This window comes from Nomascus leucogenys, chromosome 9 (genome assembly GCF_006542625.1).
Source record: "Nomascus leucogenys isolate Asia chromosome 9, Asia_NLE_v1, whole genome shotgun sequence".
Lineage (NCBI taxonomy): Eukaryota > Metazoa > Chordata > Mammalia > Primates > Hylobatidae > Nomascus > Nomascus leucogenys.
This window is the reverse complement of record NC_044389.1, coordinates 98,810,605-98,836,528: the sequence shown is the minus strand read 5'-3', so window position 1 is coordinate 98,836,528 and position 25,924 is coordinate 98,810,605. Positions and strand designations below refer to the sequence as shown.

At 42.4% G+C, this 25,924-nt stretch overlaps 1 protein-coding gene across 2 annotated transcripts in view; it reads left to right on the top strand.

Moving 5' to 3' along the window:
- The first annotated feature begins 1,064 nt into the window (after positions 1 to 1,064).
- The window catches only part of PTER (phosphotriesterase related), an 80,424-nt gene continuing 55,564 nt past the window's right edge, over positions 1,065 to 25,924 (top strand). Inside the window, exon 1 of one of the 2 annotated variants that reach the window (XM_003257680.4) lies at positions 1,065 to 1,170. The gene's annotated coding sequence lies outside the window, so the exon portion shown is untranslated. The remainder of the gene's footprint in view (positions 1,171 to 25,924) is intronic. The other variant, XM_004089059.3, reaches the window with a different exon arrangement.

The following is a 25,924-nucleotide window of genomic DNA, read 5'->3' as shown; positions in this document are numbered from 1 at the left end:
TCTGTGTCAAAACTGGCCGTAAAGAAATTCTCTGGCCTGCTTTGTTTGACTGTAGGTCATAAGACCCCCATTCCAGAAAGGGTCCTGCTCTATACCCAGAAGGAAGGAACACTGCACAGAAAAGCCAAAAAGAATCTAAACAGACAGGGCTTGCTCACTAAGTCTATTAGCATTATATCAGACCCTTTTTATGCCATCGTAGTATCTATTAGGTTTGTGCAGAAGTAATTGCAGTTTTTGCCATTAAAAAAAGCAATTACTTCTGCACCAGCTGAATACATGGCGGTCCATACTTTGTTGAACCTAAGCAAACAAATGGACCGTTTCCCCTGCATCTTTGGGTCTTCATTCTACATAAAGTTATGATCTAGTATATTTGTATGCCTTTTCTACTATGAAACTGCCTTTTGTCAGTTGATTTTCAGCAAACCTTCAGAGGACGAAGGAGAGGTTTGCCCTTGGCCCCCGACAATACCCAAAGGTATGACTCTTTATTGTGGCAGCTGCTCCAAGCATCATGTTTTGCCAACAGACTCACACACACTCACTAAGTTTATTTCAGTCACAGCAAGTACCAGGGCCAGTTCAAGTGCTCTAGCACGGCACTCTAATTCTAAATAGAAGGAAACGCGGCCCCGGGGCAGGAAACAGTGACAAGTGGGGACACAAAACCAAAGTTCTCCGTATGCAGCATGAGGATCGAGAACTCACTGTGACATCAAACTGCCAGCGCACCACCTCCGATTTATTCCTGGGGAAAACTAAAAGAGGTACGGAATGCTCCCTTGTTCCAGGATGTTCTATGGAGAACTGGGATCTGGGGAAAATGCAAGTTTCTTTCCGTTTGGGGATCTAGCCCCGAATTTTTTTCATTCAGGCAAACTACAGTCAGACAGCCCCTGCAGGAGGGTGTGGCTAGGCAGAAACGCGGGGAACCGCCCCGGACCAGGGTGGGGCGTGGCGAGCGTTTGAAGGGGGTGTCCTACGAAGAGGTAGGGCGTGGCAAGGACCCACGGGGCGTGTCCTAGGACTCGGTGAGGGCTTGACCTCGGGCCAGGGGCGGGGAGAGAACCAGAGGGCTAAGTGGGAGGGAACAGGGGAGACTAAAAAGGCCAGGGAAGCTGGCCTGGTGGAAGTTCCCAGGGAGAAAGCGGCGCGTTGTGACCCGAGGTAAGGCTCCTAGGAGTCAGAGCAGGACCCGGAACTGTGGGCCCAGTAGGAAGAGTGGGGCCCGACGGTGGAGGCCGCGCGGCCGGGCCTCGCTGCAGAGTTCCACGCCAGGGTCCTGCCGGAAGGAAGGATTTTCTAGCCGCTGGCGCTTGGGCCCTGCCGCCTCTCCCTAAGTGCTTGAGGGACGTTGCAAAGAGCGCCAGTCCCGTGCGGCGCCAGCTCCCTGTGGCTCTGACAGCAATGCCCGGGGGCGTCGTCAGGTAGCTGTGCTGGGTGGGAACGGCTATTCCCTGCTAAGCCTCCTTTAATAAGCTTTCTTTTTTTGCTTTTTTTTTGTTTTTTTTTTTATTCAGGGTCTGGTTCTGCTGCCCAGGCTAGAGTGCATTTGGCGCGATCACAGCTCACTGCAGCCTGGACCTCCTGAGCTCAAGCGAACTTCCTGCCTCAGCCTCCTGAGTAGCTGCGACTACAGGCACGTGCCACCACGCCCGGTTAATTTTTGTATTTTGTAGAGAGTGTCTCGCCATGTTGCCCAGGCTGGTTTCGAACTTCTGGGCTCAATCAGTCTGCCTGCCTCAGCCTCCCAAAGTGCTGGCATACAGGTCTATATTTTTTGACAGTTTGTAAAAGCTAATTATCAGCGGTCATATGTCAGAGTCCTGTGCACTCTTGCTTAATCCACTCTGCAGCCCTGTGAAGGATTCTAGTAATAACGACAAAGCTAAGGTACAGAAAAATTAGGCCACACTGCTGGAACGTTTAGAGATGGAAACAAAGTTTAGAGGTGGAGTCTTTCTGACTCCACAGTCTGTGTGCTATTACTCTCTTAGACTACCTTATTCTTTGTACATCACAAGTCAACAGGAACTAAAGGTATACCCTTACATAAGCAGTAAGAGGGGTTGCTGATTTAAAGAACTTTGGACCCAGAAAGATTAGAGCCCTATTCTAGTTCTGGTTCCAGCTCAGTGACTTTCGACAAGTTGGTTTTCTTTTGCTTTTTTTTTAGACGGAGTCTCGCCCTTGCCCAGGCTGGAGTGCAGTGGTGCGATCTCGGCTCACTGCAACCTCCGCCTCCCGGGAACAAGCAATTCTCCTGCCTCAGCCTCCTGAGTGGCTGGGACTACAGGCGCGTGCCACCTCACACAGCTAATTTTTGTATTTTTAGTAGAGACGGGGTTTCACCATATTGGCCAGGCTGATCTCGAACTCCTGACCTTGTGATTCACCCACCTCGGCCTCCCATAGTGCTGGGATTACAGGCGTGAGCCACTGGGCCTCGGCCTCTTGCTTTTTAAGACTAAGTCTCACTCACCGAAGCTGGAGTTCAGTGGTGCTATCACAGCTCACTGCAACGTTCACTTCCCCAGTTAAAGTGATCCTCCCAGCTCAATCTCCCACAGGTGCACACCACCACGCCCGGCTAGTTTTTATTTTCTATTTTATTTTTTGTATTTTTGTAGAGATGGGGTTTTGCCATTTTGCCCAGGTTGGTGTCAAACTCCTGGGCTCAAGTGATCTGGCTGCCTCGGCCTCCCAAAGTGCTAGGATTACAGGCGCCTGGCCTGCCTATGTTTTCTAGACACATCAAGGTAAGTGGTCTCAGGCCAGGAGTGGTGGCTCATGCCTGTAATCCCGTTACTTTGGGAGGCTGAGGCAGGTGGATCACTTGAGGCCAGGAGCTGGAGACCAGCCTGGCCAACATGTTGAAACTCCTTTTCTTCAAAAAATTAGCCGGGCATGGTGGTGGGCGTGCCTGTAATCCCAGCTACTCAAGAGGCTGAGGCAGGAGAATTGCTTGAACCTGGGAGGTGGAGGCAGCTGTGAGCTGAGATCACACCACTGCACTCCAGCCTGGGTGACAGAGCAAGACTCTGTCTCAAAAAAAAAAAAAAAGTAAGTGGTCTCTAGTGGATCTAATAATCTATGGATTTATGAGGATAAGATCCTGATTTTACCATTTAATGGTATTTTGGGCCCGTTTTTTTCCTTTTTAATTGGGCAGCCCTCAAACCAGAATAGATTCAGAGGGTCTTCCAATTTTTGGTCATATTTGCTGCTGAAATTACAAGGTAGTCAGGAAGGGTCTGTTTATTCAATCAAAGACCAGTAAGTGTGTATTTTAGAGGTCAGTAGGAGAGGATCCAGCCAGAAGGTGGCTAGTGAGACAGGAGGAAAATCAGGACGGTGGCTCTTCTGGAGGGACTTATGGAAAGATCAGTTTCACTGAGCAAATTTCCCCTTCCCTGTGAAGGACAGAAAATACCTTCAATATGGCTAAAGTGAGAAGCGTTTCTGAAAAAAAAATGCAATTTAATATCCTTTGAAGTGTCAGTAAATTTTGAGCCAAATAGCAGAGAGCAAGAGAACACAAAAATAGATCATTTAGAATCTGGGAAGCACATGACCATGCACTCAGTGCCAGGGCTTGGCCATAGGATCTCCCTGTGACTATTTCAAGTTGAGTAAGCAGCCCTGATGGAAGGGTTTTAGAGATTGTCTCAGATTTAAGCTTAAAGACAGAATGATGCACTGTATAGCATGAGAGGAGCTTGGTAAACATCCACCTTTGCTTCCATGTGCTTTGAAGTGTTCATACAGGAGGAATGTTTATCCGTAAATATCTTCTTTTTAAAATATTTATTTGTTTATTTATTTTTGTAGAGATGGGGGGTCTTGTTTTGTTGCCCAGGCTGGTCTTAAACTCCTGGGCTCAAGTGATCTTCCCACCTCGGCCTCCCAAACTGTTGAGATTACAGGCGTGAGCCACGGCACCCAGCCAAGTTCAAATCTATTAAATACCCTAGTAAGCCATATAGTAACAATATGGAGAATTTCTGATCAAGCTCCAGTCTGTTCAGTATCCCTATGAACTTAACTGAGATAGTTGTTGAATATTTTTTCATACATCAAATGTGGCTTTGTTCTGTTTTCTTTAGCTGTTCTCGCTAGTGTATTTTCAGTGGTCCAGGTTTTCCTAATAAGATTTTTTTTTTTTTTTTTTTTTTTTTTTGTGGCAGGGTCTCACTCTATTGCCCAGACTGGAGTGCAGTGGCGCTATCTTGACTCACTGCAACCTCTGCCCCCAGGTTTAAGTGATTCTCCTGCCTCAGCCTCCCAAGTAGCTGGAAATACAGGCATGCACCACCATGCCCAGCTAATTTTTTTGTATTTTTGGTAGATACGGAGTTTCATCATGTTGATCAGGCTGCTCTTGAACTCCTGACCTCAGGTGATCCACCTGCCTCAGCCTCCCAAAGTGCTGGGATTACAGGCATGAACCACCACGCCCGGTCATTAATAACAATTTTATAACAAAAGACTTCTCATTCATAGACATCATCTCTTTAAAAAAAAAAATAAGAAAAATAAAATATCTGGTTCCATTTGGCATAAACTGGCTCTGTGGTTCTACCTATTTTGTCAAAACAATAACCACCTGAGTACAAATACCTCTCTGCCTGCTCAGCCTGAGAGCTGTGAGTGTTAGCCATTTCCCTGTCTCCTTCCAGGCACCTATGTCCATGTGACTTGTTTGGCTAATGAAACGCAAGTGGAGTGACCTGTGTCACTTCCAGGTAAAAGTGTGGTAAAAGCCAGTGAAAGATTTGTCACACTTTCCCTCTGCCACAGTGACCATCCAGCTAGAGGCAGCAGTCTCAGCCCGGGTCATAGAAAGAGGACAGTGACCGGAGCCCCCTGCCTTCCTGTGTTAGACGTATTAGATGAGCTAGAAATAAACTTTTGTTGTGTTCAGACCCTGAGATTTGGGGATTTATGTATTACTGTGGCCTAGCCTGGTCAAGCCTGCGTAATGAATATTATCAGATAAGCTGCATGTATGCGGGGATTTCTGGCTCTGGTTTACCAGATACCTTGGGAGCTGTGAGGAGGGGCCTGAAAGAGGCTTGCCCTATGAATCATGCTCCTTTTACTGTGTGGGAGATGGCAGGTGTGCTGTTCCCATCATGCTCCAGTCTACTTTGTGATTTTAATCAAAAGTGGCAAAAATGGCATTTAGTGTTTAATTGCATTCTGTAAGGGCAGACCATGTTAAAGTATAAAATAGGTAAAGGCTCTATGCCTGGAAGGGATGAGAATCAAGGCTTTCATTTTTACTTTGAAAAACACAATTTATATATTTTTAACAATTTTCAGTGCACTTCCAAGTTTTCCAATACAGAGGATTGTTCGTGGGTGAGTCGTGAAAAGATGATTCTTCCCAAATGCAGTTATCAGTGGATACATTTCAGAAATTATTTTGTCACTGAAGGACATTTGAAATGAATCATCCATACTTACCATTGACTAATACATTTTTTTCGGGCAGCTTCAAAGAGTATTTTAAATATGATTTCCTGGCTATCTGATTACGGATCTAAGAGTATCAGACTTAGGTTTTGCTGTTAATGTCCTGGGGGCAGTGTGTTCACTTTTTTATTCTGAGTTAAACAGAAGGCAAGCAGGGAGCATTGTGCTTTGGACAGAGCTGTGCTACATTCTTAGGGGACACTGGCTATAAATCCAGTCTCCCTAGAGGTTAACAATCAAAGTTCTCCTCCTCTCATACTCAGGCGAGTGATATGATGATGATAAATTGCTTGGACATGACTGCCCCAAGCACTAGTGTGATGAATTATGTTGTTCAGGGCATGACCGAAGATCTCCTATTGTCAGCTGGCAATGCTAAGTATTGGCAGTATTCATAAATAGCCTTTTGCCAATGGTGGTCTCTGCTTTACATATTAAATTCTCTGTTTTCACAGGTTGTGGTTCTTAGTCATCTCTGTCCTCCACTGAAGTCACTTACATAATCAACCTTTTTTTTTTCCCCTGTTCCCTACTCATTAAAAGGGTGGGATGTGCTCACTTGTATATGGTAAACATTGAGTTCTTTCTTCACAGAAACTGTTAAAAGAGTAATTATTAGTTCTTTTTACTAAATCCAGAGTAATAGCAGCTTACCTTGCAGTGGCTTAATTGGGTAATTATTTGATGTCTGAAAAGTACTTTGAAGAGAATATTGGTAAATATTGTTAATTTCATGCTCTTTTGTGTAAGTGAAAGCCCATTGCGACCACAAAATCCTTGGTGTTATTGTGTACCCACAAAATTTCTTTCCTGATGTGGCTTACTATTTTCAAAATATTTGTGTGTTGATTTTTAAAAATATTTTTAAAATTTTCATAAATTCTCAAAAGTTCTCATGTTTATGCCTTCACAATTCGACATGTCTCATCTCCTACATTCCTTGCGTATCTGAAAAGTTAGATGTTATCAGTCTTGTTCTCTAACAGTTTGGAGGACAGATAAAGCCCAACCATGTAATTGAGTAATTGAAATAAAGATGTATTTGGTCAGAGCCCATGCCCTGAGCTGTTATCTGATTGCCATCAGAATTTGTTTAAAAGTGTTAGGTTGGCCAGGCACGGTGGCTCATGCCTGTAATCCCGACACTTTGGGAGGCCAAGGCGGGAGGATTGCTTGAGCTCAGGAGTTCAAGACCAGCCTGGGCAACATAGTGAGACCCCATCTCTATTAAATAACTAAATAAATAATTAGGTTGACTTGCATGTGCCTGGCCAGCTCTTTTGACAGATTTTCTTCTCTCTTTATAAATTCAGAGCCTGCAGGCCAGGCGTGGTGTCTCATTCCTATAATCTTAGCATTTTGGGAGACCAAGGTGGGCGGATCACTTGAGGTCAGGAGTTCAATACCAGCCTGGCCAACATGGTGAAACCCCGTCTTTACTAAAAATACCAAAATTAGCCAGGCACACGCCTGTAATTTCAGCTACTCAGGAGGTTGAGGCAGGAGAATCGCTTGAACCCAGGAGGCAAAGGTTGCAGTGAGCCAAGATTGTACCACTGCATACCAGCCTGGGTGACAGAGTGAGACTCTGTCTCAAAAAAATAATAATAATAAAATTCAGAGCCCCCAGGTGTAAGTAAGGGCCATTTCTGTAGCTTAGATTAGATGACCTTCATTACTTACTATATTTGTTTTCCTAGGGCTGCCATCACAAAATACCACAAACTGGGTGGCTTAAACAACAGACATTTATTTTCTCACAGTTCTGGCAGCTGGAAGTCCCAGATCAAGGTGTCAGCAGGGTTGGCCTCTTGTGAGGTCTCTCTCTTTGGCTTGTAGATGGCTGTCTTCCCTTTATGCATGTCTGTGTACTGATCTTTTATACGGACACCAGTCCTATTGGATTGGGACCTACCCTAACAACCCCATTTTAACTTAATTACTTCTGTAAAGACTATCTGCAAATACAACCACATCCTAAGGTGCTAAGGGTTAGGGCTGTAACAGACAAATTTTGCAGGGAGACATAATTGAGCCCAAAATGCTACCCTGCAGTAGTAATGGTCTGTTTGGAAGCTACTGTGTTTGGAGTTATTTTCTTTGATTGTTAAATTTGACCTTTCAAGTGATGACTACACATCTTTGGAGAATCTCCTCAGTTTAGGAACTTCTTTTTAACTAACATTACTTGGAGGAGAGCTTAATGCTTGTGACTTTAAACATTTATGTAATTAGGTAAAAAGGGAAGCAACATTATTAAATGAATTGGATAGAGTTCATCAAGCAGTTAAGAAAAAAATGTACATAATCAAGCGTACATTGCAATCTGAACGACAAACATCCAAACGTTTGCTATAACAACTCGCAGATATTTTTACCACAAATTTCCTCTCCGAATCAGAAACTTACTATGATGAGTCCATGTACTTACATGTACCATCAAAAAGGGCAAGAGGATCTCTAGGCTATGCTGTGGTCCTATCTGCTCTTTCTATAAAGTGGTATCTTGTGCTCATCTTGCTTAATATGTTGTGTCTTATAATTGTCACGATATTATCAACTGAAAATAGAAAGGTCTCTGAGAAGAGATGTGAGCCTAAGAAGCTAAAAAAGCTCTTTTCTTTTCTTTTTCTTTTTTTTTTTTTTTTTTTTTTGAGATAGAGTCTTGCTCTGTTGCCAGACTGGAGTGCATTGGCGCGATCTCGGCTCATTGCAACCTCTGCCTCCCGAATTCAAGTGATTCTCCTGCCTCAGCCTCCCGAGTAGCTGGAACTACAGGCACGTCCCGCCACACCCAGCTAACTTTTATATTTTTAGTAGAGACATGGTTTCACCATGTTGGCCAGGATGGTCTCAATCTCTTGACCTTGTAATCTACCCACCTCAGCCTCACAAAGTGCTGGGATTGCAGGCATGAGCCACCGCACCTGGCCTCTTTTCTTTTTTTTTGAGACAGTGTCTTGCTGTGTCACCCAGGCTGGAGTGTGGTCGTGATCATAGCTCACTTGAGCTTCTGGGCTAAAGTGATCCTCCTGAGTAGCTGGATTACAGGTACTTAACACCATGCCTGGTTATTTGTTTGTTTGTTTGTTTTGGACAGAGGACCTACAGGGAACTTTATTCTCTTGCTTTGTCTTCACTGGGGCACTACCCCTCAGGAAGACCAGGTTGGCTCCTGGCACAGGGATACGCCTGGTTAATTTAAAAAAAATTTTTGTAGAGATGGGGTCTCACTCTGTTGCCCAGGCTGGTCTCCAACTCCAAGGCTCAAGTGATCCTCCCGCCTCAGTCCCCCAAAATGCTGGGATCACAGGCATGAGCCACCACACCCAGCTAGCAAAGCTCTTATATTCAAAGAAATATTGGGGAATGTGAAGGCACAGAAGGCCTCAGTTTGACATTATCCGTCCATATCTATAATGCATAGTATCTTTGATTCTGACGAGCTTTTACAATGTTCCTTCAGAATAGAATAATAGGGTTTTTTTTTTATCCTTAAAAGAATCTTGCGTAGTAAATTGGTAGTCAGAAATATTAGAGGGTTGTTACGTGGGTATGTAAGAGTAAATAAGTAAAACTTGGGGTTTTGAATGGGCTGTAAAACCCTTTTCCCTTTAAAACTGTTTTAAGTGGAAATGTATTGTTGAAGCTGTGTGATGGATGAGTAGGGGTTCACTATACTGCACTCTCTACATTAGCGAATTTTTGAGAATGTCCATATTAAAAAGTTTAAATAAAAGTTATTTTTTAAAAAGAATAAATGAGTGAAATATATGGCCTCCTGTGATGCAAAATTCAATACCTATATAAGGGACAGATTAAATGAGGTATGCATGTGTATGTTAGACAATAGTAAGTTGAGTATGGTTTTAACTACCAATCGCTCTGTAGAAAAGTATTGTTGAGGCTGGGCGTGGTGGCTCATGCCTGTAATCACAGCTACTCAGGAGGCTGAGGCAGGAGAATGGCTTGAACCTGGGAAGTGAAGGTTGCAGTGAGCCGAGATCGCGCCACTGCACTCTAGCCTGGGCGACAGAGTGAGTGAGATTCCATCTCAAAAACCAAAAAAATTATTATTGAATCCCTTATCCAAGAGTAGCTGGAAGAGCATCTTTCCTAGTTTTGGCCTAGATTATTTGAGACATTTTTTATTTATGCTCCTCTGGCATATGACATGTCTATTACTTCCATGAGTCAGTGCCTTTCTCCCAGTTAGTGTTTCCCAGGCTCTCAGGCTGCAGTGTCTCCGAGTTCAGTCTTTGATTTCAGAGCCTATTAGCCATGGCGCAAATCCAGTGGACACAGAAACTTACAAAGAGGCTGCTTGCCTCTGATGCACCATGTGTGGCTAGTGCCTTCTGCCCAATATCTTCTCTAAAAACATTCCCTGTTGTTGTAGGAAGGATCCTACAGGCTGACAGCAAGGAAGCCACGCTCTCTCCTGGGCGTTCTTCAGAGGACACTGCCTCCTGAGGGGCTGACATGGCCAAAGCCCATCCAAGTCCTCTCAGCCTCCATATCTAGGATTAGAAGTTGTCCTGGGCCTGTGAGTCTCGCTCACATTTCTGCATAAGTGTCAGGCCTGGCATAGATGATTCCCTTTTGCTTTGGTGCTACTTTGAGCTTGCCCCTTTATCATTTAGTAAAGTGCATCTTCAGGAGTGTTCGTCTTTCTCCTGTGCGCCAAATGTTTTGGAGCAGTTCAGTGCCTAAGTGGTAAAGAATTTGCTATTTCACATACTGACATTACTGAGACTTTTACTTGCAACCATAGTTGATCTTGAATGTTTGGGGGTGGGGAGAAGGCTCTTAAAAATAGAGGTGCAATGCACACCACCCCACCCCAACTTTTTTTTTTTTTTTTTTTTTTGAGACAGAGTTGGTCTGTCGCCCAGGCCGGAGTGTAGCAGTGTGATCTCAGCTAACTGCAACCTCTACCTCCCGGGTTCAAGTGATTCTTGTGCCTCAGCTTCCTGAGTAGCTGAGATTAAAGGCATGCACCACAATGCCTGGCTAATTTTTTGTATTTTTACTAGAGACGTGTTTCCACCGTGTTGGTCAGGCTGGTGCAGTGTCCCTTGTTGGCGTTCATTCCTGCCAAGTGTTATCTTTGCACTCTTTGCCTGTTACTGTAGTTGGATAGAGAGATCAAAATATTTCAAGCTAAAAGTTCAAGTTTAAAATGTTCTCCATGAAGACTCTACATAGTTCCATTTGTGTATTGAATTTAATTGTTAGATTTGTTATATATATTAAAGAACATAGCAGTTTCTTAGCATTAGAAACATTTCATGGACCGTTGCTACTAGTTATTGTTGCCATGGTGAGGTCAAAAAAACTTAATTTTTAAATTCTTTCTTTTTTATTTTGATAGACCATCAAGATTGTAAAGGATTTTTTTTTTTTTTTTTTTTGAGACAGGGTCTCCCTCTGTTGCCTCGGCTGGAGTGCAGTGGTGAGATCTCGGCTCACTGCAACCTCTGCCTCCCAGGTTCAAGCAATTCTTATGCCTCAGCCTCCTGACGAGCTGGGATTACAGGCATGTGCCACCGTGCCCAACTAATTTTTGTATTTTTAGTAGAGACAGGGTTTTGCCATGTTAGCCAGGTTGGTCTTGAACTCCTGACTTCAGGCGATCTGCCCCACTTGGCTTCCCAAATTGCTACAATTACAGGTATGAGACAGCACACCCGGCCTTTTTTTTCTTTTTTTTTTTGAGTCAGAGTCGCTCTGTCGCCCAGGCTAGAGTGCAGTGGTGCCATCATAGCTCACTGCAGTCTTGAACTATTGGGCTCAAGTGATCCTCCCACCTCAGCCTCTCAAATAGCTGAGACAACAGGAGCGTGCCACTACGCCTAATTGTTTTTTTTGTTTGTTTGTTTGTTTTTACTTTTGTAGAGATAAGGTCTCACTGTGTTGCTCAGGTCGATGTCTTGAACTCTTGGCCTCAGGTGATCCTCTGGCCACAACCTCCCAAACTGCTAAGATTACAGGTGTGAGCCACTGCACTAAGCCTGCAAAATATTTTTTATGTGGAATTTTCGTAATGCATTATGTAGTGACACTAGTTTTTTGTTAACCTGTTTCCACTTCTCTGTTTTTATTTTTGTGTAATACCTTGGTCATAATAGGTTTACATTCATTATTACTATATAACATAACAATTTCACATTAGCATTAAGGACAATTTTTTATAAGTTGTTTCTATACAAAGAATGATGTATTACATTTTAGAGTTTTTATCTATAAATATCGGAAAGCTTTGTAAGTGGCTATACTGTCTCTGACTATAAGGTCTTTGTCCATATTCTTTACACCGTACATCATATTTATATATATGCCTGCGTATATTCATGCCTGCATATTGTGCAGAACCACCTGTGAACCAGACCCTAGTCTTCACTTCCTCTGTCAACTGATCATAGGGAACTCCCCATGATGCCATTGGTGTAGGCTGGGGAGAGAAGGCATGGTGGCAGGATTGGAGACCATGGGCATTTGAGCCACTTCCTCATATAACTTACTTGTGTCTTCCGGACCTGTTCGAGCCCAATCACTTATATACCACTTCCGTTTGATGATGGAATGCTGCTGTGCACACCCTACTTTCTGGCTAGGTGGGTCAGAAAGCACCCAGTTCATGATAAGCAGTTTAGGTCACATGGTGACTTGATGATCCATAGTTAAATGTTCAGTTTCTACCAAAGCCCAGTAACAGGCCAAGAGCTATCTCTCAAAAGGACACCAGTTATCTGCAGAAGATGGCAGGGCCTTGCTCCAACATCCCAGAAGCCTCTGCTGTGATTCACCTGTGGGAGCCTGCCAAAGGCTCCAAACAGCATCCCTATCTGCCACTGACACCTCAGGCACCATTGGATCTGCTGGGTCATATGGCCCAAGTGGCAGAGCAGCTTGCACAGTAGCCTGGACCTGTTGCAGAGACTTCTCCTGTTCTGGACCCCACTCAAAACTGGCAGCCTTTCAGGTCACTTGATAAACGGGCAGGAGTAACACACCTAAATGAGGAATGTGCTGCCTCCAAAAATCTAAATAGGCCCACTAAGCATTGTGCCTCTTTCTTGGTTGTAGGAGGAGCCAAATGCAGCAACTTATCCTTCATCTTAAAAGGAATATCTCAACAGGCCCCACACCACTGGACCCCTAGACATCTTACTGAGGTAGAAGGCACCTGAATTTTAGTTGGATTTATTTCCCATCCGCTGGCATGCAAATGTCTCACCAATAAGTCCACTGTGTTTGTTACTTCTCACTCACTGGGTCCATTCAGCATAATGTCATCAATATAATGGACCAGTGTGATACGTCATGGAAGGAATAAGTGATCAAGGTCCCTCTGAACAAGATTATGACACAAAGCCAGAGAGTTGATATACCCCTAAGGTAGGACAGTAAAGGTATATTGCTGGCCTTGCCATCTGAAGGCAAATTGCTTCTGGTGGGCCTTATGGATAGGAATGGAGAAAAAGGCATTTGCCAAGTCAGTGGCTGCATTCTAGGTACCAGGAGATTTATTAATTTTCGCAAGCAATGAAACCATATCTGGTACAGCAGCTGCAACTGGAGTCACTACTTGGCTAAGCTTACAATAATCCACTGTCATTTTCTAAGATCCATCTGTCTTCTGCACAGGCCAAATAGGAGAGTTGAACAGGGATGTGGTGGGAATCACCACCCCTGCGTCTTTCAAGTCCTTGATGGTGGCACTAATCTCTGCAGTCCCTCCAGGGATGCAGTATTGTTTTTGATTTACTATTTTTCTAGGTAGAGGCAGCTCTAATGGCTTCTATTTGGCCTTTCCCAGCATAGTAGCCCTCACTCTACCAGTCAGGGAGCCACTGTGGGGATTCTGCCAGGTGCTAAGTATGTCTATACCAATTATGCATTCTGGTACTAGGGAAATGACCACATGATGAGTCCAGGGACCTACTGGACCCACTGTAATTCAGACCTGAGCTAAAACTCTATTAAAAGATGTTCTTCCAGCTACTCTTAGATAAGGGTTTCAACTGTAATTTTCTTTTTTTTTTTTTGGGACAGAGTCTCACTCACTCTGTCGCCCAGGGTACAGTGCAGTGGCGCAATCTCTGCTCACTGCAAACTCTGCCTCTTTGCTTCTGCTGTCCATTACAATAACGATGCCCACCTTGTCTTTGATGGTTCAGTGTTGCCACTTGGCCTCTGCCACCTTGGGATCCAATTATTCCCACTGCATTTAAATTTTGTAGTTGAGTGACTGCGGTTCCCACTGTAAGATCTAGCATACAAAGAAGAACAATCACAGAGCTCTTCAAGGATGCAGGTGCTCCTTTCACAAATCTATTTCACAAGGTATTGGTGAAGGACATATCTTCTGGGTCCTCCTAGCTGGGATGGGTAGGTCTAAAGTGACTAATCCACTCTAGCATCTTAATCTCGCTAAGTCCTTGGATCCCTTCCTCTACATTAAACCAAGGGAAATCAGGCATTTCTAGCCCACACACAGTGGGTCATCTTTTGATCCACATTTCAGCTAACCAAACAAATAAACTATTAGAACCTTTTCTAACTCCCTGAGTTGCAACATTAAATGCAGAATCCCTGCTTAGTGGGCCCGAATCAGTAAGTTCAGCCTGATCCAACTTTACGTTCCATCTACCATTATCTCACACCCTTAATATCCATTCCCATGCCTGTTCTCCAGATTTCTGCCTATATAAATCAGAAAACTAAAGCAATTCTTTTGAAGTGTAGTGCACCCCCACATGGGTTATACTCTGAACCTCATCTCTAGGGGCCTACTGGGACTTTAGTTATATATCTAGAAGCAAACAGGTATTGGGAGTGGGTCCTGAGGAGAATCGACATTGTCTTGCCTGGCAGCTGCCTCAGGAGAGGCCATCACTGTTGCCTCAGGTAGTGCCTGGTTAATCTCCTCAGACAAAGGTGGAAAGGCTGATGGCAGTATGGGTGGAAGAGGGGACGTTGCCACCACTGGGGATGGGGAAGCTGTTTCCTCTGGTAAAAAAAAAAAAAAAAAAAAAAAGGCTGATAAGAGTTTACAAGCTCAGTGTCCCCAGTTTCATCTGGGTCCTCCCACACGTCCCCATTCCAAGTTGCAGGGTCCCATTCTTTTCCAGTCAGTGCCCTCACTTTGACAGCAGACATCTGATGAGACTGAGCATCCACCTTTAATTGCAGATCAGCCATTCACATGATAAGAGCTTGTGTCTGATTTTCCACAATTTCAGCCCTTTGTCTACAGGATATAAGACCCTCCCTCAGGGCAATCTTAGAAGACTTGAGGCTCAGTTTGTGCTTCTGGAGCTGGAAGTTAGAATCCCTGAACTCGTCCTTTGCTTTCATTACCTTGTCCAGCGAACTTAGTAGCAACCAACCAAGTTTATTATATTCCTTGGTTCTCCACATATGGTCAAAGGTATTATGTAGAGAGTCACTAAACCCCTTGCCTCTCATGAGTGGTGAATCAGGAGTATCAAATGCATCTATTTTGCATAACTCTTTAAACAGTTTGCACTAAGGACTATCAGCGTTCTCCATACTATTAGAAGTAGGGTACTTAGCATTTTTGGATGTCATCGGATTAAGCAGTCAACTCCAGAAACCCCAAAATGCACTAAAGAACTCCATCCTTAAAATTCTGTCTGTGACCAAAGGCCCGACAGCCCCTGGTAAACCACTGGTGTAAGTACAAGAGTCCAAAAGCTGAAGAACTTGGGGTCTAATGTTTGAGGGCAGAAAGCCTCCAGCACGGGAGAAAGATGAAGTCCAGAAGGCTCAGCAAGCCTGCTGTCTCATCCTCTCCTGCTTGCTTTACTCTAGCTGCACTGGCAGCTGATTAGATAGTGCCCACCCAGATTGAAGGTGGGTCTGCCACTCCCCATCCACTGACTCAAATGTTAATCTTTGCCAACACCCTCACAGACATACTCAGAAACTATACTTTGCATCCTTCAGTCCAATCAAGTTGACACTCAATATTAACCATCACAAGGTTTGAGGGTTAAAATTGGATAATAGGCCGGGCATGGTGGCTCACGTCTGTAGTCCTAGCATTTTGAGAGGCCAAGGTGGGTGGATCACTTGAGATTAGGAGTTTGAGACCAGCCTGGCCAACATTACAAAACCCTGTCTCTACAAAAAATACAAAAAAAAGTAGCTGGGTGTGGTGGTGCGCTCCTATAATCCCAGCTACTCAGGAGGCTGAGGCAGGAAAATCATTTGAACCCGGGAGGCAGAGGTTGCAGTGAGCCAAGATCGTGTCACTGCACTCCAGCCTGTGCAACAGAGTGAGACTCCATCTCAAAAATAAATAAAATAAAATAGGATAATAGCTTTCTCTGCCTAATTAGAAGTCAAGGCTATTATATCTGATGCGTTGGGAGGGTTATTACACCCCAGAAAAGGAGTTAGTTCTTTAACAGATGAAATAAAATGAATTTGTTACAAGACATTGCGGAGATGTTGCTAAGCCCTTTAATTTTGGAAACTCAGTGTAACTTTCATCAGTTCCTGTGAAAGTTGATTTATGCTCGTATCATCTTCCATAGTGTTTGCTATACCTGTGTACTGCCTTTACCGCTAATTACTTAATAGTTTTTCTTTAAACCAATCCACTTTTTTACTTTAGCTCCGTCATAAGCAGTAACATCTATGAAATCACAGGCTTGCAATGTTGATTACTTTCTTTTTTCTAAAACACATTAAAATAAATAAAAACTTGTTTAAAAAAGTTTTAATGCCCATATATCACCTAAAATCAGTTTGAACCACCAGTGGAATACACACACACACACACGCATATATATATGTATTTATATATACATATATATAATATTACAGTTTTTGAAAGCACTGAAAAAAACCAAGCAGATTATTGACTTTTTTTTTTGAGATTGAGTCTTGCTCTGTCACCCAGGCTGGAGTGCAGTGGCGTGATCTCAGCTCATTGCAACCTCTGCCTCTGAGGCTCAAGCAGTTCTCTTACCTCAGCCTCCTGAGTAGATAGGACTACAGGTGTGCATGTCCATGCTCAGTTAATTTTTTATTTTTAGTAGAGGTGGGGTTTTACTATGTTGGTCAGGCTGGTCTTGAACTCCTGACCTCAAGTAATCCATCTGCCTAAGCCTCCCAAAGTGCTGAGATTTACAGGCGTGAACTACTGTGCCCAGCTGTGACTTTTTGTTTTCTCTCTTCCTCCTCCCTCCTCTTCTTCCTTCTTCTTCTCCTGCTGCTGCTGATGATGATGATTCTCCTTCTCCTTCTCCTTCCTTTTTCTCTTCCTCTTCTTCTTCTACTTCTACTTCTTCCTCATTATTGTTATTATTATTTTGAGACAGTGTCTTGCTCTGTCACCCAGGCTGGAGTGCAGTGTCATGATCTTGGCTCACTGCAACCTCCACCACCCAGATTCAAGTGATTCTCCTGCCTCAGCCTCCCAAGTAGGTGGGATTACAGGCATGCTCTCACACCCGGCTAATTTTTATACTTTTTTAGAGACGAAGTTTCACCATGTTGCCCAGGCTGGTCTCAAACTCCTGACCTCAAGTGATGTGCCTGCCTCAGCCTCCCAAATTATTGGGATTACAGGCGTGAGCCACTGCGTCCAGCCATTTCTGCTTATTTTTCAATATAATAGAGATGGGGTCTCACTGTGTTGGCCAGGCTGATCTTGAATTCCTGGGCTCAAGTGATTCTTCTGCCTCAGCCTCCCAAAGTGCTGGGATTATAGGCATGAGCCACTGCACCTGGCCAGGTTATTGATTTTTTTTTAACACTTATTTCACCATCTACTAAAGAATAAAATTATTCTTGGTTAAGTTGGCACAAAATTTTCAGAGTAGTTTCTGCAGTTGTGTTGTGATTATTGGAAACTGAAAACTGTGTATATAGACACACACATATATCCATATATATAATATATACATATATAAACACACACATATATACATATATGCCTAGACAAATTGTGGATTGTATAAACTTTTATTTGGGATATAGCCAGCCGTTTTCAGTTGCTTAGGCAGTCAGCATCATGTATTTGAGGGCTACTATAAAGACACCATTATTTTATACTTATGCCTCTATTCTTACTCACAAGCAGTATGAAGAATGGTAATAAATAATTAACAATCTGGAACTTCTGGGCTGTGAGGTATTTTTATGTCACACATCTGTTAGTAATAATCTGTTGTTTATACTAAGTTTATAGTAAAGTAAATACCGGAATATGGTTCATTTAAGTATGGTTTGCCTAATGGGACATCAGAAAAAATTCATATAAAGAAAGATATCAATAGTTTTCACATTCCTTGTAACAAAATGGTCTGTCTGATTTTCTACTGTACATATATCCCCATTCATTTAATATTGAAACAGACGTGAACAAATGGAGAAGCTTCTGGAAAGGTCATTTAGAGCCCATCTAACATCTCTCCACATAGACTCATAGAACTTGTATCCGGAAGGAACCTTAGAAATCACTTTGTTCAACTCCCTTGTTTTATTAATGAGAAAACTGAGGTCCTCATACTAAGTGATTTGCCCAAATACGTGCTTCTGGCATATCAGCTTTGTCACATTTATGGAGCTGGTAAAGTTTTAGCTTTTCTTCCTTGGGGAAATAGTGATATGCTCAGAAAGCATTATGTCATCCCATCTGTGTCCATTTTTTTGTGAGGGAAGACAATTTTTTGGAGGACAATGAAATAACATCCACTTTTATTTTACATTACAGAAATTCCATGGTCAACCAACTCAACTTCTAAGCCATTTTCGAAATACAGTAAGTTAACATTAATTTTTGGTGGCACAGAAGATACTTTATAACTACTATTATTCGTATAAATACAAAATTAACCTGCCAAGCACGGTGGCTCATGCATGTAATCCCAACACTTTGGGAGGCTGAGGTGGGTGGATTGCTTGGGGCTAGGAGTTCAGGACCAGCCTGGGCAACATGGCAAAACTCCATCTCTACTAAAAATACAAAAAATTAGCCAGGCGTGGTGGTGCATGCCTGTAATCCCAGATACTTAGGAGGCTGAGGCATGAGAATTGCTTGAACCCGGGAGGCAGAGGTTGCAGTGAGCCAAGATCACGCCACTGCACTCCAGCCTGGGTAACAGAGTGAGACTGTCTCAAAAAAAAAAATTAACCTATTGAATTAGAGAATTAGCCTATTGAATCAGGAATTATTTGTGTTTCTAATATACGTGAACAAGAGAGAAAAACATATTTTTCTAAGCAATGTCAAGACATACATAATATAATTTCCATTTTTATGGCAAGTAAGTATACGTACATTTAAACATTCCAAGTTCTTGATTTTTAATCTATAATTATGTCTAATGACAATAAATAATAGAACAATAAATACTAATATATAATAAACTGATAATAAGTACTATACAGTAATGAAATAATAAAAGCTGATAATCAAATGTAATAAAAGAACATTTTCGTATTAATGCATAATGAAAACTGTATGAAATAAGTTACCTAAAGACTAAACTGGCCAGGTGCATTGGCTCATGCCTGTGATCCCAGCACTTTGAGAAGCTGAGGAAGGTGGATCACTTAAGCCCAGGAGTTGAAGACCAGCCCGGGGGACATGGTGAAACCCTGTCTCTACAAAATGTACACAAATTATCTGGGCATGGTGGTATACACCTGTAGTCCCAGCTATTAGGGAGGCTTTAGTGGGAGGATGGCTTGAGCTTGGGAGTCGGAGGTTGCAGTGAGCTATGATCATGCCACTGCACTCCAGTCTGGATGACAGAGAGAGACCCTGTCTCAAAACAAAACAAAACAAAAAAATGAATAAGCAGAGCTGTTCTCCTGAAGCATCAGGCCAAGGGCCAGAAAAAAGAGAAACTTCTGTGCAGAAAAGTACTGCACTGGCCCCAATAGTTTCCTTGATTTGCTTTCCATAGTTGCAACCATGGTATAAAATGATTATCATGTGCCAGTGACAAATTAACAGGTGCAGTGACTCATGCCTACAATCCCAACACTTTGGGAGACCGAGTCAGGAGGATCATTTGAGCCCAGGAGTTTGAGACCAGCCTGGGCAACATATCAATACCTCGCCTCTATTAAAAATAAAAAAATTAGTGAAGTGAGATGGCGTATTTCTGTGGTCCCAGCCACTCAGGAGGCTGAGCGAGGTGGATCACTCGTGCCTGGGAGGCTGAAGCTGCAGTGAGCCATGATCATGCCACTGCACTCTAGCCTGGGCAACAGAGCGAGACCCTCTCAAAAAATAAAAAGAGCAAGCCAAGAGGTAAAGTTTTAACTTCATCTGATACCTAAACAAGAACTCAAGAAAAGCATAGCAAGTGCCATAGAGACTTTACCTATGAAGTTAAAAATAATTTCAAAGGAAGGACAGCTAAGTTTGTGTTTGTAATAGGTTTATACTGGATTGCTCCACAGCTTGTTGGTAAAGGTCACTTTGAGCACTTAGAGAACACATATTTATCCTTAGTGTGTTCCCATTTAAAAAGTGTTATTACTTTTTTTTGGAAACTGAGCTTCCAAGTAGTTCTGAGGTCTCCCAGGCCAACAGAAACTGAGACAGGGAAAATGAACAACCATCATCCCCGGAATGCTGTGATTTGCCACAACCAAGAAGGCAAGTGAGTTTTCACGGTGCAAAAGACGTTGCCAGTTGTTCATTCTTCTGTTAATGCTACCAGAGAGTACATATTCTAAATCTGTTCACCTGTGTTTTCAGACTCAAAGCAGCTCTAAAACATGTACATTCTTTCCAGTCAAGTTCATTTATCCATCCATCCATAAACATTGATAGAATCCTGCTATGGGCCATCCATTGTGCTAAATGCTGTCTGTGATGCTATTCTCACTTAAACATTGGGCAGAGATGAGTGTTTAAGAGTTATGATAGTCCTTTTGTAGTTCTCCTGTGGTGTCACCAGAGAATGCCAGGAGATTAGAGGCCCCTCAAATGCACACAATATCCTGCCAGTCTCTGCAGTGTGCGTCATTTGTCATTGACACAGAATAGTCATTTTGCACCATTGTTGCAACTATGAAAAGCAAACCAAGGAGACTCTTGGAAGCTGGGCAATGCTGTTCTGCATAGGAGTTTCCTTTTTTCTGGCTCTTGGTCTCAGGCTTCAGAAGAACAGCTCTGCTTGTTCTTCTCTTAGCAATAAAGAACAAGGTCCCACCTTCCATTATCTCCACTGAAAGCAGTAGAGGTACCCGCAGGGGAGAAGAATTCTGCGCATTACCTGTTCTTGCTCCCTTCTTGGATAGGGCTGTGGCTGTGTCCATTGCTAGTGTCTTTCGTGGCTGATACGGTTTGGCTGTGTCCCCATCCAAATCTCATCTTGAATTGTAGCTCCCCTAATTCCCACATGTTGTGGGAGGGACCTGGTGGGAGGTAACTGAATCATGGGGGGCGGTTTCCGCCATGCTGTTCTCGTGGTAGTGAATGAGTCTTACGAGATCTGATGATTTTATAAGGGGTTTCCACTTTCACTTGGATCTCTCATTCTCGCTTGCCTGCCGCCATGATTGTGAGGCCTCTCTAGCCACGTGCAACTGTGAGTCCATTAAACCTCTTTCTTTAAATAAATTACCTAGTCTTGGTTATGTCTTTATCAGCAGCATGTAAACAGCCTTCTTTCTTCCCAAAGTGAATTAGTGAATACAAAGACTTCAGCGAGTTACATGCGCTTCATTTCTGCCTCATAGTCATTACCTTTAATACGTTTAACCCTTTAGTTGTTTTTTTTTCGTTTGTGTTTTTGAGATGGTGTCTCGCTGTGTCGCCCAGGCTGGAGTGCAGTGGCGCGGTCTCGGCTCACTGCAAGCTCAGCCTCCCGGGTTCACGCCATTCTCCTGCCTCAGCCTCCCAGGTAGCTGGGACTACAGGCGCCCGCCACCTCGCCCGGCTAATTTTTTTGTATTTTTTAGTAGAGACAGGGTTTCACCGTGTTAGCCAGGATGGTCTCGATCTCCTGACCTCGTGGTCTGCCCACCTCGGCCTCCCAAAGTGCTGGGATTACAGGCATCTGCCCCCATGCGGGGCCCTCAGAGTACTTTGTGTATCATAAGTGTATTCATTCCATTTACCTACATGCTGTATAAAATTTGTTATAAACCTGATTAAATTGCAAACTCATTGAAGACAGGCACCATGTCTGCTTTTCCTGTCTCTATGGCAGAGAGGGTCCGACCCAATTTATTACTGTTGTATGAACCATCAGCAAAGAAAAAGAAAAACAAAACAAAAGAAACCCTAATGTCTTGTGGAAGGACCTTATATTCAATTAAGGATTATAGGAAGACCTGACTGCAGAATGGATTGAACTTTTGAGGAGTGAAATGCTTTGCTGCTGCCCAGCACTTTTTTTTTTTAAGCTCTCATATCGTAACAACTTGGCTCCATCACAATTAATCTTATATGGTAATGCAGTGACAATGAGATGATTTCTCTGGAGAATCTATGCTAATACTATTAAAATGCTCTTACAATGTCAAAGTGATTGCAGTGTATGCATGTGGGGACTGTGCTTATGCGATTATGATATTATAGTGATGGGCGATTACCATAGGAAACTACTAATTCAACCCTGCAGGGACTTGCATTATGAAGCCATTATAACATGAGATTATAATGACTCAATAACTTGGATCCACATTCGTGATGTGAAAACCAAAAGCTAATTGGAATGCAAGTCATATTTCCATTAAATTGTAATTAAACACTGAAAGCAATGCTTGTTTAAATTTGAGATGGAGACGTGCAATCCAGGAATGAAAGTTGTGGGGAAGGAGTGCATGGCGAGTGTAAGCTTAGAAGTGTCTAGAAACCATTTGCAAGTCTGCCCTTTAGTATTTACTGGGTGTGAAAGCTGTCTCCGAAGGTGCTTCTCCAGATTTGCTCCCTCTCTGCTGGTCCTCTAAAGCAACCAAAAACAGTACCAAGACACAAGAAGCGTGGGTCCAATTTCCATTCCTATCACAACGGCTAACATTGACAGCCTTTTTGTTTCGTTTTTGAAGTGGGCATAAAGCACCTTACCTCCCACAATACAAGAGACTAAAGCAAAATTTTTTTCCATGAATAATAACCTTTTTTATATACAACAAAATTAGTCCATATTCAAAATCAGACAGAACAGATAAGTGCAAAGCGAAAAAAGATTTTAAGAAAACTTTACAAATTCTACCCCCAGAGATGACCTATATTAGCATCTCTGGGTATTTTCTTTCAGACTATTCTCCATGCATAGTATCAATGTATTTTTCTTCAAAACTTTGCATTCTACAACACTTTTAAAACCTACTTAGTGATTCTTCTCACCCCTTCCAGTCGCAAGATCTATTTCTTATCCAAGAGATTCCAGTTAGTAAGTTTTGTTTGTTTTTTAAAGGTCAGCTCAAGCTGGACGATTTTACGTGTCACTTGGGCAAGTATATTGTACTGTTAGAGAACCATACTTGCAAAGGTTTACACTCTGCATAGATCAGTTACAGGGTGGGTCTATAGTGAATTCTTCAGATTCTACTAGCAGTACTATAGCTACTCCACATTTGTCTCTGTTTAAGGAATCAGTGGGGCCTTTGAGAAATCATAGGGCTCTAATTTGTTCTCAAACTGATAATTATTGTATGGTTTAGATAAACATTGATTATTTTGAAAAAACTAGGAACATTTAGGAACTACAGAACTTGTTAGATACACCCCTGCATCTGCTAGTTCAGATGTGCTAAGGTCACACAGAAGCTCCTATGTATTCTCTCCTAATTATGACTCAAAGTAGTTCTTGCTCCTTGGTTTAAATATAGTTGAGTTTTTGTTATTAAGTATTTGCTTTGCACTTAGATATGCTGTATATTTCAGAGTTATTTATTTATTTATTTACTTACTTATTTTAGACCAAGTTTTGCTCTCCTTACCCAGGCTGGGGTGCAATGGCACCCCACCCCAATGGCTCACCACAACCTCCGTGTCCCGGGTTCAACCGAGTCTCCTGCCTCAGCCTCCCGAGTGGCTGGGATTACAGGCATGTGCCACCATGCCTGGGTAATTTTGTATTTTTAGTAGAGACGGGGTTTTTTCCATGTTGGTCAGGCTGATCTCGAACTCCCGACCTCAGGTGATCTGCCCGTCTCGGCCTCCCAAAGTGCTGGGATTACAGGCGGGGGCCGACGTGCCCAGCCCAGAGTTATTTTTATTACCCCTTCTTGCAAATGAGGAAGACAATTTAAATTACTAGAGTCTCATTTTTCTAATTAGGAAAAGGAAAGCACACTGCAGTTAAAGGGCTTGCTTCGTGTCATTCAGTGAACAGTGGAATTGAGATTAGGTCTTCTGGTCCTGGGTTAGCATAGCCTCTTTTTTAGGCTAAGATGTGATGTTACCTTGGGTTAATACTTCTGTATTAATAGAGACAAGAATAACTAATTTTGATGTTCATAGTAAATACCTACATAGCTTAGTAAAATGAACATTGGACAAATTGAGAGACTGGGTTCGAGTTTAGGCTATCTGACCTTCAAAAGATTAAGGATTCCATTTTAGCATCTGAAAATGAAGTCATCAGATTAAACGATCTCCTTAGTTTATTCCAGCTCAAAAATTCTAAAATCAAATAGTATTTAACATTAATTGAAATGCAAATATTTTCATTTTAAGCATAATACATTTTAATATTTAATAATGTATTTTACCTACTTTAAAAACCATTAATCTAAATTTAAAACCAGTCCTTACTTGGATGGCATTTAATAATTTGACATTTTTTAGCAGTAGATTTGTGATTTGACTTAAACTTTCTTTTTTCATTTAAGACATTTATTAAAACCATTAAAGTTGCAGATATAAATCTAATCGAAAAGAAATGAAAATTACAGTCTTTTTTTTTTTTTAAATAGAGTCTCACTCTGTTGCCCAGGCATCCTATTGCAACCTCCACCTCCCGGGTTCAAGAGATTCTCCTGCCTCAGCCTCCCAATTAGCTGGGATTACAGGCACCTGCCGCCACGCCTGGCTAATTTTTGTAATTTTGATAGAGACGGGGTTCCACTATGTTGGCCAGGCTGGTCTGGAACTCCTGACCTCAGGTGATCCACGTGCTTCAGCCTCCCAAAGTGCTGGGATTACAGGCGTGAGCCATTGCACCTGGCCGAAAATTACAGTCATTTGATATATCGGCAATATTGTTAAATTTTACTGTAGTTAAAACTACAGCGAAAGGAGATTTTTTGCTTGCATAATAATATAAGTATATAGAGAAATCATTGTGTCAAATAATATTTTAAATATATAATTTTCTGTGAATTCTTAGGAAGCAGGTGATAGCAATGATTGAGGTGCTCAGTTAAGCTATGGTGCTAGACAAACCTTTCTAAATATTTTACTGCAGCTTATTTTTATGGGGAAAATACATAAGCAAATTAAATTTAAGCAAATTAATATTAAATTCCTTTATATTTAATTACATATATAATTATATATATGAGTTAATTAAAATTTGTTATTTGATAGTAGAGATTTTTTTCTATTTTTGCTAGACTTTTTCTCTAGAGAATTTAGAATTCGGTTAGAGTATTTTCTCAGCCGTCTCAAAGACTGGGAAAGAATGATTATTGCTCTATGACACATGTAGTCATTACAGATTTGCCCTTGACCCCATTGTAGTAAATCAGCTTTCAGGAGTTGAAATCAGCTGTTTGTTACCTTACTTTTAGTACATCAAATACTAGTCTTTCCCCAAAACACTTCTGTCAGGTGCCACACTCTCTTAGGACTAGACAAAATTTGTTACTTTGAGTTCTTTCCTAGACCGTTAATAAAGGCTACCTCTAAAGCAATTTTTCCTTAAACTTGGAGTTCTACAAACTCTCAACAAAATTTTGATTTTGTCTTTTCATTTTTATAATCATCAAACCATTTTAAGCATATTCTGAATCAATATACCTATTTTATAACCATATATTGCCCTAGGGTTTCATTATATGCATTTCCATTACTTTTTAAGACTTGAGTGATACTGGCCCGCCGCGGTAGCTCATGCCTGTAATCCTAGCACTTTGGGAGGCCGAGACGGGCTGATCACGAGGTCAGGAGATTGAGACCATACTGGCTAACACGGTGAAACCCCGTCTCTACTAAAAATACAAAAAATTAGCCAGGTGTGGTGGTGGGCGCCTGTAGTCCCAGCTACTCGGGAGGCTGAGGCAGGAGAATGGCGTGAACCGAGATCACGCCACTGCACTCCACCTGGGTGACAGAGTGAGACTCCGTCCCAAAAAAAAAAAAAAATAAGAATTTGGAATTTGCACTGACTGTTCTCTTTGCCTAGAATGCTTTGCTGGGCGCGGTGGCTCACACCTGTAATCCCAGCACTTTGGGAGGCTGAGGTGGGCGGATCACCTGAGGTCAGGA